Source organism: Danio rerio, chromosome 7 (assembly GCF_049306965.1).
Source record: "Danio rerio strain Tuebingen ecotype United States chromosome 7, GRCz12tu, whole genome shotgun sequence".
NCBI lineage: Eukaryota > Metazoa > Chordata > Actinopteri > Cypriniformes > Danionidae > Danio > Danio rerio.
In genome coordinates this window covers 65,265,440-65,277,441 of record NC_133182.1, presented here as the reverse complement: position 1 = coordinate 65,277,441, position 12,002 = coordinate 65,265,440, and the positions used below count along the sequence as shown (strand labels likewise).

Sequence of the window (12,002 nt, the reverse complement as noted above, 5' to 3'; positions counted from 1 at the left end):
GATTGGTGACCCCTGGCTTAGACAAAAGTCTTGTCACTGGACAGAAATAATGTCCAGTATAGAATATAAAGTTATGCTGCAGTGGAAACAGAATGAATATTGTGTCTGACTCCCATGAGCTTGGAGGACTGCATCCATACATCTCTGCAATGACTCAAATCACTTGTTAATAAAGTCATCTGGAATGACAAACAAATCGTTCTTGTAGGGATCCCAGAATTCATCAAGATTCTTTGGATTCATCTTCAGTGCCTCCTCCTTCCTGTCTTACCCCAGACATGCTCAATAATGTTCATTTCTACTGACTGGGCTGGCCAATCCTGGAGCACTTTGACCTTCTTTGCTTTCGGGAGCTTTGATGTGGAGGCTGAAGTATAAGGAGCACTATCCTGCTGAAGAATTTGCCCTCTCCTGTGGTTTGTAATGTAATGTGCAGCACAAATGTCTTAAGACCTCAGGCTGTTTATTTTGCCATCTACTCTGCAGATCTCTCGCACGCCCCCATGCTGAATGTAACCCCAAACCATAATTTCTCCTTCACCAAACTTGACTGATTTCTGTGAGAATCTTGGCTCCATGTGGAGTCCAGTTGGTCTTCTGCAGTATTTGTGAAGATTGGGATGCAGTTCAGCAGATGATTCATCAGAAAAATCCACCTTCTACCACTTTTCCAAATGATCAACTAATAGTCAAGCTATTATAAGTAGCTCTTACAACTGGGATCCACAACAAGACTTTTGTCAGGTAGTGTATAACGATTGGTAGGATGGTCAGTGTCTATTAATTAATCTACTACTTACAGTATGTGTTGGAAATATAACTCGCATTATGAATAGTGAATTTCCCATCTATCCCATCTTAATGGTTGTGATTTTAATTGATTAAAAGGAGTCTATCATGTGACTGTGTTGTCACCAATTGCTTTTGGTAGTGAATTGGTATATTGGTATAACACATTTTTACAGTGGGGTATAAATTCATAAAAATATGGTACCAAAAATAAAAAGACAATTTCTACTGTATTTTTAATGATAACATTCATGCAACCACAGCTGCTGTTTTTTTAACCATACATTTCACAGCATGTTTTTGTTGTTGTTGTTGTTGTACAGATTATTTTACCATTACCAACAGAGTGCATAAAAAGGTCAATTTGCAGCTTCAAAGATTTTGTTTTGACAAAAGTGCAAAAGTCATGCTAGAAAAATAACAAAAGCAACCAGCTTTTCAAGTTCTTGAACATCTAAGCAGCACATTTATTACAGATCTACATACAGTGGTTTGACAATTAAACTGAAACACTTGCTTTTAAACCACAATAATTCCTGCAGAAAATTGGCCAGGTCACTATGTGATGCTGGTGGAGGAGTACTTTTAAACACGCCAAAGTGGCTTAATAATATTTAGATCTGGTTACGGTGCAGGCCATGGGAGTGGTTCAACTTCACTTTCATGTTCATCAAATCATTCTTTCACCAGTCTTGCTGTGTGTATCGGTGCATTATCACCCTGATACAGGCCACCGTCTTTAGGATATAGTGTTTGAAGAATTGGGTGCACATAGTCCTTCAGACTAGTTCAGTTGTCCTTGGCAGTGACACACCCATCTAGCACACGTTTTGGGCCTAGAGAATGCTATGACACTGCAACCCAAACCCCCACTGATCCACCCCCATACTCCACTCTGTGCATTCACCAGTCTGGGTGATATAACTTCTGGATGTGGGGAAGACCGTGAGGGTGGACTCATTAGAAAACAATGTTTCACAATATCCACAGGCCAAGATTTTTGCTACTGGCATTCTTAAAACTGACATTTGGCATTGGCATGATTGACCAATGGTTTGGCTATAGCAGCCCTGCCATGTATATTGGCCCTGTGCAGCTCCTGATAGACAGTTTGTGTGAAAACAGGAGAGTTGAGGTGCATGTTTAATTCTGCGGTGAGTTGGGCAGCTGTGGTTTAATGTTTTTCTAATACAATCTGGGTTCACAACCTTTTCAGACAGCTTTCTCTTGCATCCACAGTTACTCCTGTTGGATGTGGTTTTTCTTCTTTTTTTGATTTGCTGACATTATATTTGCTGGATACTGTGGCACTTGATACATCATAAAGACTTGCTGTCTTGGTCACAAATGCACCAACAAGATGAGCACAAAAAATTTGAACTCCTATGTCACAAATAATGTTGTGTGCATTGCAATGTTTTAAGCAAAGCTGTGCTTTTACTCTGCTAATGAAATGTGCAATCCATGAAGATTGGCCACCAGACAGGTCAAATTTATCCATGAAACCTCCAACACTAAATTGTTTCACTTTCGTTGTCTAGCTGCTGGAGATCTGTTACTGATCTGAAATTGGAATTGCTGTCTTTCTTTTAGGAGATATCTTAATGTTTTATGTGTTTGTTATGTTTCACAAAACCACTACATTTTAATTAACCAAAATAGGGGCACTTTTTAAATATTTAAAAATATATTGCATTCATATATACAGATTTGCTGCTCTTTTTTTATATAAGCAGTAATCAATTTTATTAATAAATATTGAAGTTGAAAATTGTTGTGCTTCTCAATATTTTTGTGGAAACCATCCTTTGATTTTTAAAAAAATATTTCCCAAATGATGTTTAACAGAGCAAGGAAATATTCACAGTATGTCTGATAATGTTTTTTCTTCTGGAGAAAGTCTTATTTGTTTTATTTCGGCAAGAATAAAAGGAGTTTAAATTTTTTAAACACCATTTTAAGGTCAAAATTATTCGCCCCTTTAAGCTAAATTTTTTTTGATAGTCTACAAAACAAACCATCCTTATACAATAACGACTAAATAGCCTAGCCTGTCTAGTTAACCAAATTAACCTAGTTAAGACTTTAAATGTCACTTTAAGCTGTATAGAAGGGTCTTGAAAAATATCTAGTAAAATATTATTTACTGTCATCATGGCAAAGATAAAATAAATCAGTTATTAGAAATGAGTTATTAAAACTATTATGTTTAGAAATGTGTTGAAAAAATATCTCAGTTAAATATATATATATATATATATATTTTTTTTTTTTTTTGCAACTATGTAAAACCTCCACTTTTGATAAATTTAATGCAGCCTTGCTCAATAAAAAATTATTTTCTTTTAAATAAATAATAAATCTAACTGACCCTGAGATGAAAGAGAGTTTTGTACATGTGATCCATCAATTCAGAATATTTTTTATGTTCAACATATCAGCTTCACTAATGATTTCAGATATTTCTCTGTTTGATAAATAACTTAAACTTACAAAGCCTTGTTGTATCCTTTGCCAATATCACACATATTTACAAAATAAAAACAAATGTCCCAAGTTGTGCCCATGTAACATTCTTATGTAGCTTTCTTAGGAAAGTACACAGTCTATCTTTATCTTGTGTGTAAACGCAGCCGTGCTGTTTGTACACTGTGACACAGAGTCTGTCCTTATCAGCGCATGAGACTTTTCACAGCTGTTGTGCACTTCAAAGAACCTAGTCAAGGCTGCTTCTTACTTCTGGGATGTTTTTCACCTGGACACATAAAATGCATCAACTCTGTGTCTTTATAACATTTTTACTGTCATCTCTCAAAAATGATTAATGGTATAAAATAAAATAAAATATTCAACCATGTTGAGATGCTGTATATACTTACAGACAGAGATGCATAAAAGGAGCACTCCATTTTTATTTTGGAAAGTTGTTCAATTTACAAGCATCCTAGAGCTAAACAGCTGGGTTTTTTAAATCCATTGAGTCGATTTCTGTCTGGCGGGAGCACTTTTAGCTTACCTTAGTATAAATAATTGAATTGGATTAGACAATTAGCATCTCGTTTAAAAAAAAAAAAGATTTGAAGCTTAACTCTTGACTTCTGTAGTAACATTGGGTGCTAAAGCTGACAGAAAAGGAAAAGTTGATATTTTCTAGGTCGATAGCTTAGAAAGGAACTATACTCATTCTGGCGTAATGATCAAGAAACTTTGCTGTTGTACCACGGTTGCACCAGGGAAAATGATATTATGCAGCTAAGTAACAAATATCTGCACCTGCTGTGGAGAAAATATCAACTTTCATTTCCCATCAGCCTTTGCACATGATGTAAATACATACAGTTGAAGTCAGAATTATAAGCCCCCTTTTGAGTTTTTTTTTTTTTTTTTTTTTAAGAATATTTCACAAATCATGTTTAACAGAGCAAGGAAATTTTCACAGAATTATCTTTTTTTTTTCTCCTGTATAAAGTCTTATTTGTTTTATTTCGGCTAAAATAAAAGCCGTTTTTTATTTATTTATTTATTTATTTTAAGGTCAAAATTATAAGCCCCTTTAAGCTTTTTATTTATTTATTTATTTTTTGATAGTCTACGGAACAAACTATCGTTATACAATAACTTGCCCAATTACCCTAACCTGCCTATTTAACCTAATTAACCTAGTTAAGCCTTTAAATGTCACTTTAAGCTGTATAGAAGTGTCTTGAAAAATATCTAGTTAAATATTATTTACGGTCATCATGGCAAAGATAACAGAATCAGTCATTAGAAATGAGTTGTTAAAACTATTATGTTAAGAAATGTGTCATAAAAATCTCTCCGTTAAACAGAAATTATGGGAAAAAAAGGGGGAAAACCAATTCACGGGGGCTAAAAATGACTTTAACTGTACGTATCAAGCAGTAAATTGAGAATTTATCAAACAACCAAAATTTAAGAATTCAAACATAATACTCTAATATGATTCAATGATTTATGCTAAGCTAAGCTAATAGTGCTCCTGCCAGACACAGAGGTCGACTGAATGGATTTAAAAATGGTAAACTTTTTATACGGATGTAAAATAAACCTATTTCCAAAAATTGGAGTGTTTTCTTAAAACCATCTAGTCTTTATCACCTGATTAATGTTTAAAGCAGGGCATCTAACCAGCCACAGATAATAAACTGCTTATTAAAGAAAACATTTCAAAACCCTGAGGAGATTCACATTTGACAGTTCGTTAATTATCGAAAACATGAATATTTTAGGAGTGCTTTGTGTGAAAGGCGACCTGAGGGCCAGACTGAAGTTTTCCCATTGTGAGTTTTATGTCACTGGATTCTTGTGAAGCGTTAAAAGTTGTTGATCATGTGTTTTTAATATTAAAATAATACTGAAAGACATTGATAACATGGCTGTATTGTATTATTTGATGCATTTATGGCAGCATATGGTAGAGATCCTTGTTTACTGAAACCCTATCATCTTTTTTTTACCAAATGATGTTACAAACTTGTACTCTTAAAAATGCAAGGTAAGACTTTAAGGTACCTTACAGAAAAAGTAAGTAAACTTGTTGCCTTAAAATTGACAAGTTAACTTTAAAAAGTGAGTCAACAACATGTTGTAACTTAAACTGAAAAGTTGACTTGACTTATTTTCTTTTAAATAATAAAGATTCTTTATATTTAAATAGCATTTTTATGGACACTCAAAGCACTGCATATTTTGGGGGAATCTCCTCATCACTATCTGTGTGCAGCATCCACCTGGATGACTCAGTGGCAGCCATATTGCACCAAAACACACAACACACCAGCTGATTGGTGGAGAGGAGACAGAGTGATGAAGCCAATCATGGTATGATGATGGTTAGAAGGCCATGATTGACAGAGGACAGTGGGCAAATTTGGCCAGGATGCCAGGGTTTAACCCCTACACTTTTTCAAAGGACAATTTAGAATTTTAAGAGTGCTCACTGAGCAGTATAGAGTCCCCATCAATATACTAGGGCATTGGGTGCAGACTGCCCCCTGCTGGTCTAATTAATTTATCATATATATATATCTATATATATATATATATATATATATATATATATATATATATATATATATATATATATATATATATATATATATATATATATATATATATATAATTATGCACATAGTTTGTTTAATTAATAATTTTAAGGCAACAGGTTTACTCGCTTAAGTAGTCAACATTTCCTTATTTTACTGAGGCTCTTTGTTGCATTAATGGTTCCATGAATAACTTTTAACATCCAAAGGGAGATTCCATTAACCAAATGGTTCTTTAAAGTGTCAATAAAAAATTTTAATTAAATAAATAAATTAATAGAAATACGCAAGCAAACAAATAAATAATACAATTTTTGACACTTTAAATCCAAAAATTAAGGAATTAATGTTTTGGTCTTTAATTAATTGATTGTTGTTCTTCACACCAAGTAAAAATGTTTCCTCCTATAAGAACTGCTTATAAATGGCAAACTAACAACTTAACTTTTTTCAAGAGTTTGTATAATTTTCTTCCACGAAGAAGATATTTTAAGATATGTCTCTGTTTTTGAATATTACATAAACAAAATATACAACTAAATGAAGGATTTAACACAATTCATTCATGTTGTCCCAACACAAATCCATGGAATTAACATAACTAATTTAGTAGAGGTTAAGTAATACATTGAAAGCTCATTTATGTAATTTAAAATAATAGGAATTATTAGCCCCCTGTTTATTTTTTCCCCAATTTCTGTTTAATGTTTATTTTATCTTTGCTATGATGACAGTAAATAATATTATTACTAGATATTTTCAGGACCCTTCTATATGGCTTAAAGTGACATTTAAAGGCTTAACTAGGTTAATTAGGTTAACTAGGCTGGTTAGGGTAATTAGGCAAGTTATTGTATAATGATGGTATGTACTGTAGATTATAAAAAAAATATAGCTTAAAGAGGCTAATAATTTTGACCTTAAAATGGTGTTTAAAAAAATTTAAAAACTGCTTTTGTTTTAGCAGAAATAAAACAAATAAGTATTTCTGAAGAAGAAAAAAAATATCAGACATACTGTGAAAATTTCCTTGCTCTGTTAAACATCATATGGGAAATATTTAAAGAAGAAAAAAAAATAAAGGGTGGATAATAATTCTGACTTCAACTGTGGATATATATATATAATACGTATGTTTGAGTGTGTGTATTGAGTTTATAATCTTTGTATAACCAAAATATAACTTTACCTTTCGTAAACTGACTCTTTAAAAACATATGTTCAATCCCAGGCTACAAAATAACTTCACGCTTGTTTTTTCTCATTATCTCAGATTATACACTTTATTTTAAATTCGCTGAAACAAACCATTCCTGTAGATTTTTAGAAGATTGAAAATAAAATCATTACGTTTCCTCCAAAAATCTCTAGAATTGTGTTGTTTTAGCTCATTTTAAATATGTAATTCGGTTAGCAAAATAGTCTAGTGGTTAGCGAGTTGACAAGTGCGGGAGCACTTCAGGGCATTCTGAGTTCAAATCCCAGCTGAAGCACATTTTCCTACCCTATCCACTTCTGTCTCTTCCACTTCGTTTCCTGTCTAATTACTATCCTATCTAATAAATGACAAAAATAAATCTTTAAACATTTTAATTTGAACAAGCAGACAAAATCTTTTTTTGTGTGTGTATAATCTTTATATAACTAAAATGTAACTTTGACTTTTGTGAACTGACCCTTTATAAACAGAAGTTCAATCCCAGGCTACAAAGTAACTTCATGCTTGATTTATCTCATCTATCAGCCATTACTGATAAAAGGCGTCTGCAAAATGACAGAATCGCACACAGTGACCCAATAAAAACATTTGGGTGGTTTAATGGAAATATTGTTGGCTGAGAGTGTGCTGCTAAATATATAAAAGCTGGGTTGACAAATCAAGAAATAGTTTCCATTGCAGTACAGCAGCAACCGTTAAAAATGAGGCCTTAATCATTTCAAATGGTTTTGGTAAAGTTTGTTAAAGCTACAATATACTACCTGACAAAAGTCTTGTCGCCTATCCAAGATTTAGGAACAATGAATAATAACTGGACTTCTAGATGATCATTTGGTATCAGAAGTGGCTTATATGAAAATCAAAGGCCTCTAGATTACGCTTATTTTACCACAATAAAATATGATCATGGCTTGATTTTGAATGATTTCATTAGGACAGTAAGGTCTGACTTTGCTTAGACAAAAGTCTTGTCACTGAACAGAAATAATGTCCATTATAGAATATAAAGTCATGCTGCAGTGGAAACAGAATGAATATTGTGTCTGACTCCCATGAGCTTGGAGGACTGCATCCATACATCTCCGCAATGACTCAAATCGCTTGTTAATAAAGTCATCTGGAATGACAAAGAAAGCGTTCTTGCAGGACTCCAAGAGCTCATCAAGATTCTTTGGATTCATCTTTGATACCTCCTCCTTCATCTTACCCCAGACATGCTCAGTAGTGTTCATGTCTGGTGACTGGGCTGGCCAATAATCGAGCTCCTTGGCCTTCTTTGCTTTCAGGAGCTTTCATGTGGAGGCTGAAGTGTGAGAAGGAGCTGCAGAATCTTGCTGAAGAAGTTGCCCTCTCCTGTGGTTTGTAATGTAATGGGCAGCACAAATATCTTGATACCTTAAGCTGTTAATGTTACCATTCTCTTCGCAGATCTCTCGCACGCCCCCAATGTAACCCTAAACTATGATTTTTCCTTCACCAAACTTGACTGATTTCTGTGAGAATCTTGGATCCAAGTTCCAGTAGGTCTTCTGCAGTATTTGTGAAGATTGGGATGCAGCTCAACAGATGATACATCAGAAAAATCCACCTTCTACCACTTTTCCAATGATCAATTTTAGTAGTGTATTCCTCAACTAACATTTAGCCATTTTTAGCTTAAACAAAATTTATAGTATATCTGTACGGTATCTTTGTTAATGTAGTATGTTTCTGTTTGCTTAAACCTTTAATTATGCCTAAATCAGCGTTAAAGTGATAGTTCACACCAAAGTAAATAAATAAATCTCTCAGGCGATTAAGGATACAGGTGACTTTTTGCTTAAGTTGAACATTTAAAAATTTAAAACCAACTTTTTATTTTCACAAGACCTCAATACAGCATCACAGACCACATGTTTTCATTTTGTGTTGCTTGTATGTGCTTTTTTTTGACTCTCAAAATGGCAGTTGCGTTTGGTTTTTATTTTATGTTTTGCCAAAGAGAGCAGAGTTGCAGCTAAAATTCATCTTCTGTTTCCTTTTAGCTTTCTTTTTTTTTTTAGAGAACAATCCTTTTAACTTAGACTATGATTTACATTTGATAAAACACTATCCAAATAGATCAGATCAGCAAATTTGATTACCATTCACCAAAGTTAACATTCATCTGTTATTTTGATCTCTCTGTATTGGACAGTTCACCAATAAAATAGCAAACACATTTATTATTATAATATTTTGTTATTCAGATGCCCTGTTACAGTTATACAAACCCCATTCCAAAAAAGTTGGGACACTGTATAAACTGAATAAAATCTGAATGCAATGATGTGGAAGATCCACATTTCAATATTGTATTCAGTATATAACATAGATGACATATTAAATGTAATTTAGAGGGGGGAAATATATAGATTTTATATTTCATGGCATCAACACCTTTCAGAATGTTTTTCAAAAAAGTTGGGACAAGATCATGTTTACCACTGTGAGGCATCCCCTCTTCTTTTTACAACAGTCTGCAAACATCAGGAGACTGAGGAGACAAGTTATTCAAGTGTAGGAATAGAAAATGTTCTCCCATTCTTGTCTAATACAGTCTTCTAGCTGCTCTTCTTTGTTGCATCTTTCTCTTTATGATGAGCCAAATGTTTTCTATGGGTGAAAGATCTGGATTGCAGGGTGGTCATTTAAGTACCTGGATCCTTCTTCCACACATCAATGATGTAATTGATGCAGTCTGGCATTGTCATGTTGGAAAATGCGAGGGCTTCCCAGAATGAGACGACATCTGGATAGGAGCATGTAATGTTTTAGAACTTGCATATATATTTTAGCATTGATGGTGCCTTTACAGATGTGTAAGCTGCCTATGCCACACGCACTCATGCAACCCCATGCAGTCTTCTGAATTGAGCAATTATAACAACTTGGGTTCCCCTGGTACTTTTTAGTCCAGATAAAATGGCGTCCAAGTTTTTTTGGGAAAAAAAAAAAACTTCGGATTTTGATTAGTCTGACCACAGAACAGTTTTCCATAGTCCATATTAAATGAGCCTTGGCCCAGAGAAAATGCTTGAGCTTCTAAATCATGTTTAAATGTGGCTTATTTTTTGACCTATAGTCTTTTAGCCGGCAATGGCAAATGGTACAGTGGATTGTGTTCACAACAATGTTTCATGGAAGTAGTCCTGAGTCCATACTGTTATTTCTATTACAGTAGCATTCCTGTTTGTGATGCAGTGCCATCTAAGGGCCTGAAGATCACTGGCCTCCAGTACGGCATTTCAGCCTTGACCCTTACTCACAGAAGTTGTTTTAGATTCTCTGAAACTTTGGAGGGCAACGCAGTGACGCAGTAGGTAGTGCTGTCGCCTCACAGCAAGAAGGTCGCTGGTTTGAGCCTCAGCTGAGGCAGTTGACGTTTCTGTGTGGAGTGTGCATGTTCTCCCTGCGTTCACGTGGGTTTCCTCCGGGTGCTCTGGTTTCCCCACAGTCCAAAGACATGTGGTACAGGTGAATTGGGTAGGCTAAATTGCCCATAGTGTATGAGTGTGAATGAGTATTTGTGGACTTTTTCCTAGAGATGGGTTGCGGCTGAAAGGGAATCTGGTGTAAAAATGTGCTTGATAAGTTGGCAGTTCATTCTGCTGTGGTGACCCCGGATTAATAAAGGGACTAAGCCGGAAAGAAAATGAATGAATGAATGAATGAATGAATGAATGAATGAATGAATGAATGAATGAATTAATTAATTAATTAATACATGGTGATAACTTCCAACTGTTTGCAATATTTAATTGTTTTTGCTGATAAACTTTTCTGATATTGCTCTACTATTTTATGGCGCAGTATTGGAAAAGTTAGATCCTCTTCCCATCTTGACCTCTAAGAGACACTGCCACACGAAACTTTTTATACCCAATCATGTTGCCAATTGACCTAATAAGTAGAAAATTAGTTCTCCAGCTGCTCCTCATTTGTACATTTGGCTTGTCTAGCCTGTTATTGCTACCTGTCCCACATTTTTGGAATGTGTAGCTGTCTTGAAATCCAAATTGAGCCAATATCTGACCTAAAATTAAAAATTTCTCACTTTCAGCATCGATGTTATCTATATTATATTGTAAATAAAATATGAGATTTGAAAATTGTTGCATTTCTTTTTTATTCAAAATTTACACAGTGTCCCAACTTTTTTGGAATCAGGTTATTACTTCAATACAATTACGGTTTAAATTAATTAAGTTTATGCTAGATTCATTTCTGGCTTTAAAGTAAAAAATTTTTAGTTCACTCAAAAAAGGATTGTTGCTGCTTGCTCAAACTACTTACTTAAAATGAACGGAAACAACACAATTCTTAGTTTTTGGGGGGACAACTTAATTGTTTCATGCTCAATCAACTTACATTTGTCAAAAAAAAGAAAGAAAAGAAAAGAAAAAACACAAGTTAAATTAATAGATTCATGTAAGGACAACATGACGGAATGATGTGAAACCCAGCTTTTTTAAATGGATTTTAAGATTTTTTTAAACATTTGTGATTTACCTTTATAAATATAAAAGTAAAACAATTATCTAAATCAGCGGTTCTCAAACTTTTTTCACCAAGTAACACCTTAAAAAAAATCGTCTCTCCAAGTAACACCATCATGACAGTATTAAAATACAGTAGAGTAGCAGCCCTAATAAAGCAGCTACAGCTCTGCACAGTTCAAAAACCAGGCAGTTTATTTATTAAGATCATTTATTATTGTCAGCCAACATTATAAATAGTATAAATGCTTACAGGTAAAAACATAAATAATGTTTATTATAATGTGCTTCATTAAAAATGATCCTGTTCTTAAAAAGGAAAAAAAAAAAAGAAAAAAGAAAAATGCTGTACTTAAATGTAAAGTGTTAACATATAGTAGTATCCTATTCATTGAAACCTGGAAATGTTCC

At 33.9% G+C, this 12,002-nt stretch overlaps 1 protein-coding gene across 2 annotated transcripts in view; it reads right to left on the bottom strand.

The window, feature by feature from the left end:
* The window catches only part of stim2b (stromal interaction molecule 2b), an 860,843-nt gene that overhangs the window by 211,833 nt on the left and 637,008 nt on the right, over window positions 1-12,002 (bottom strand). The gene's annotated exons all lie outside the window — the stretch shown is intronic.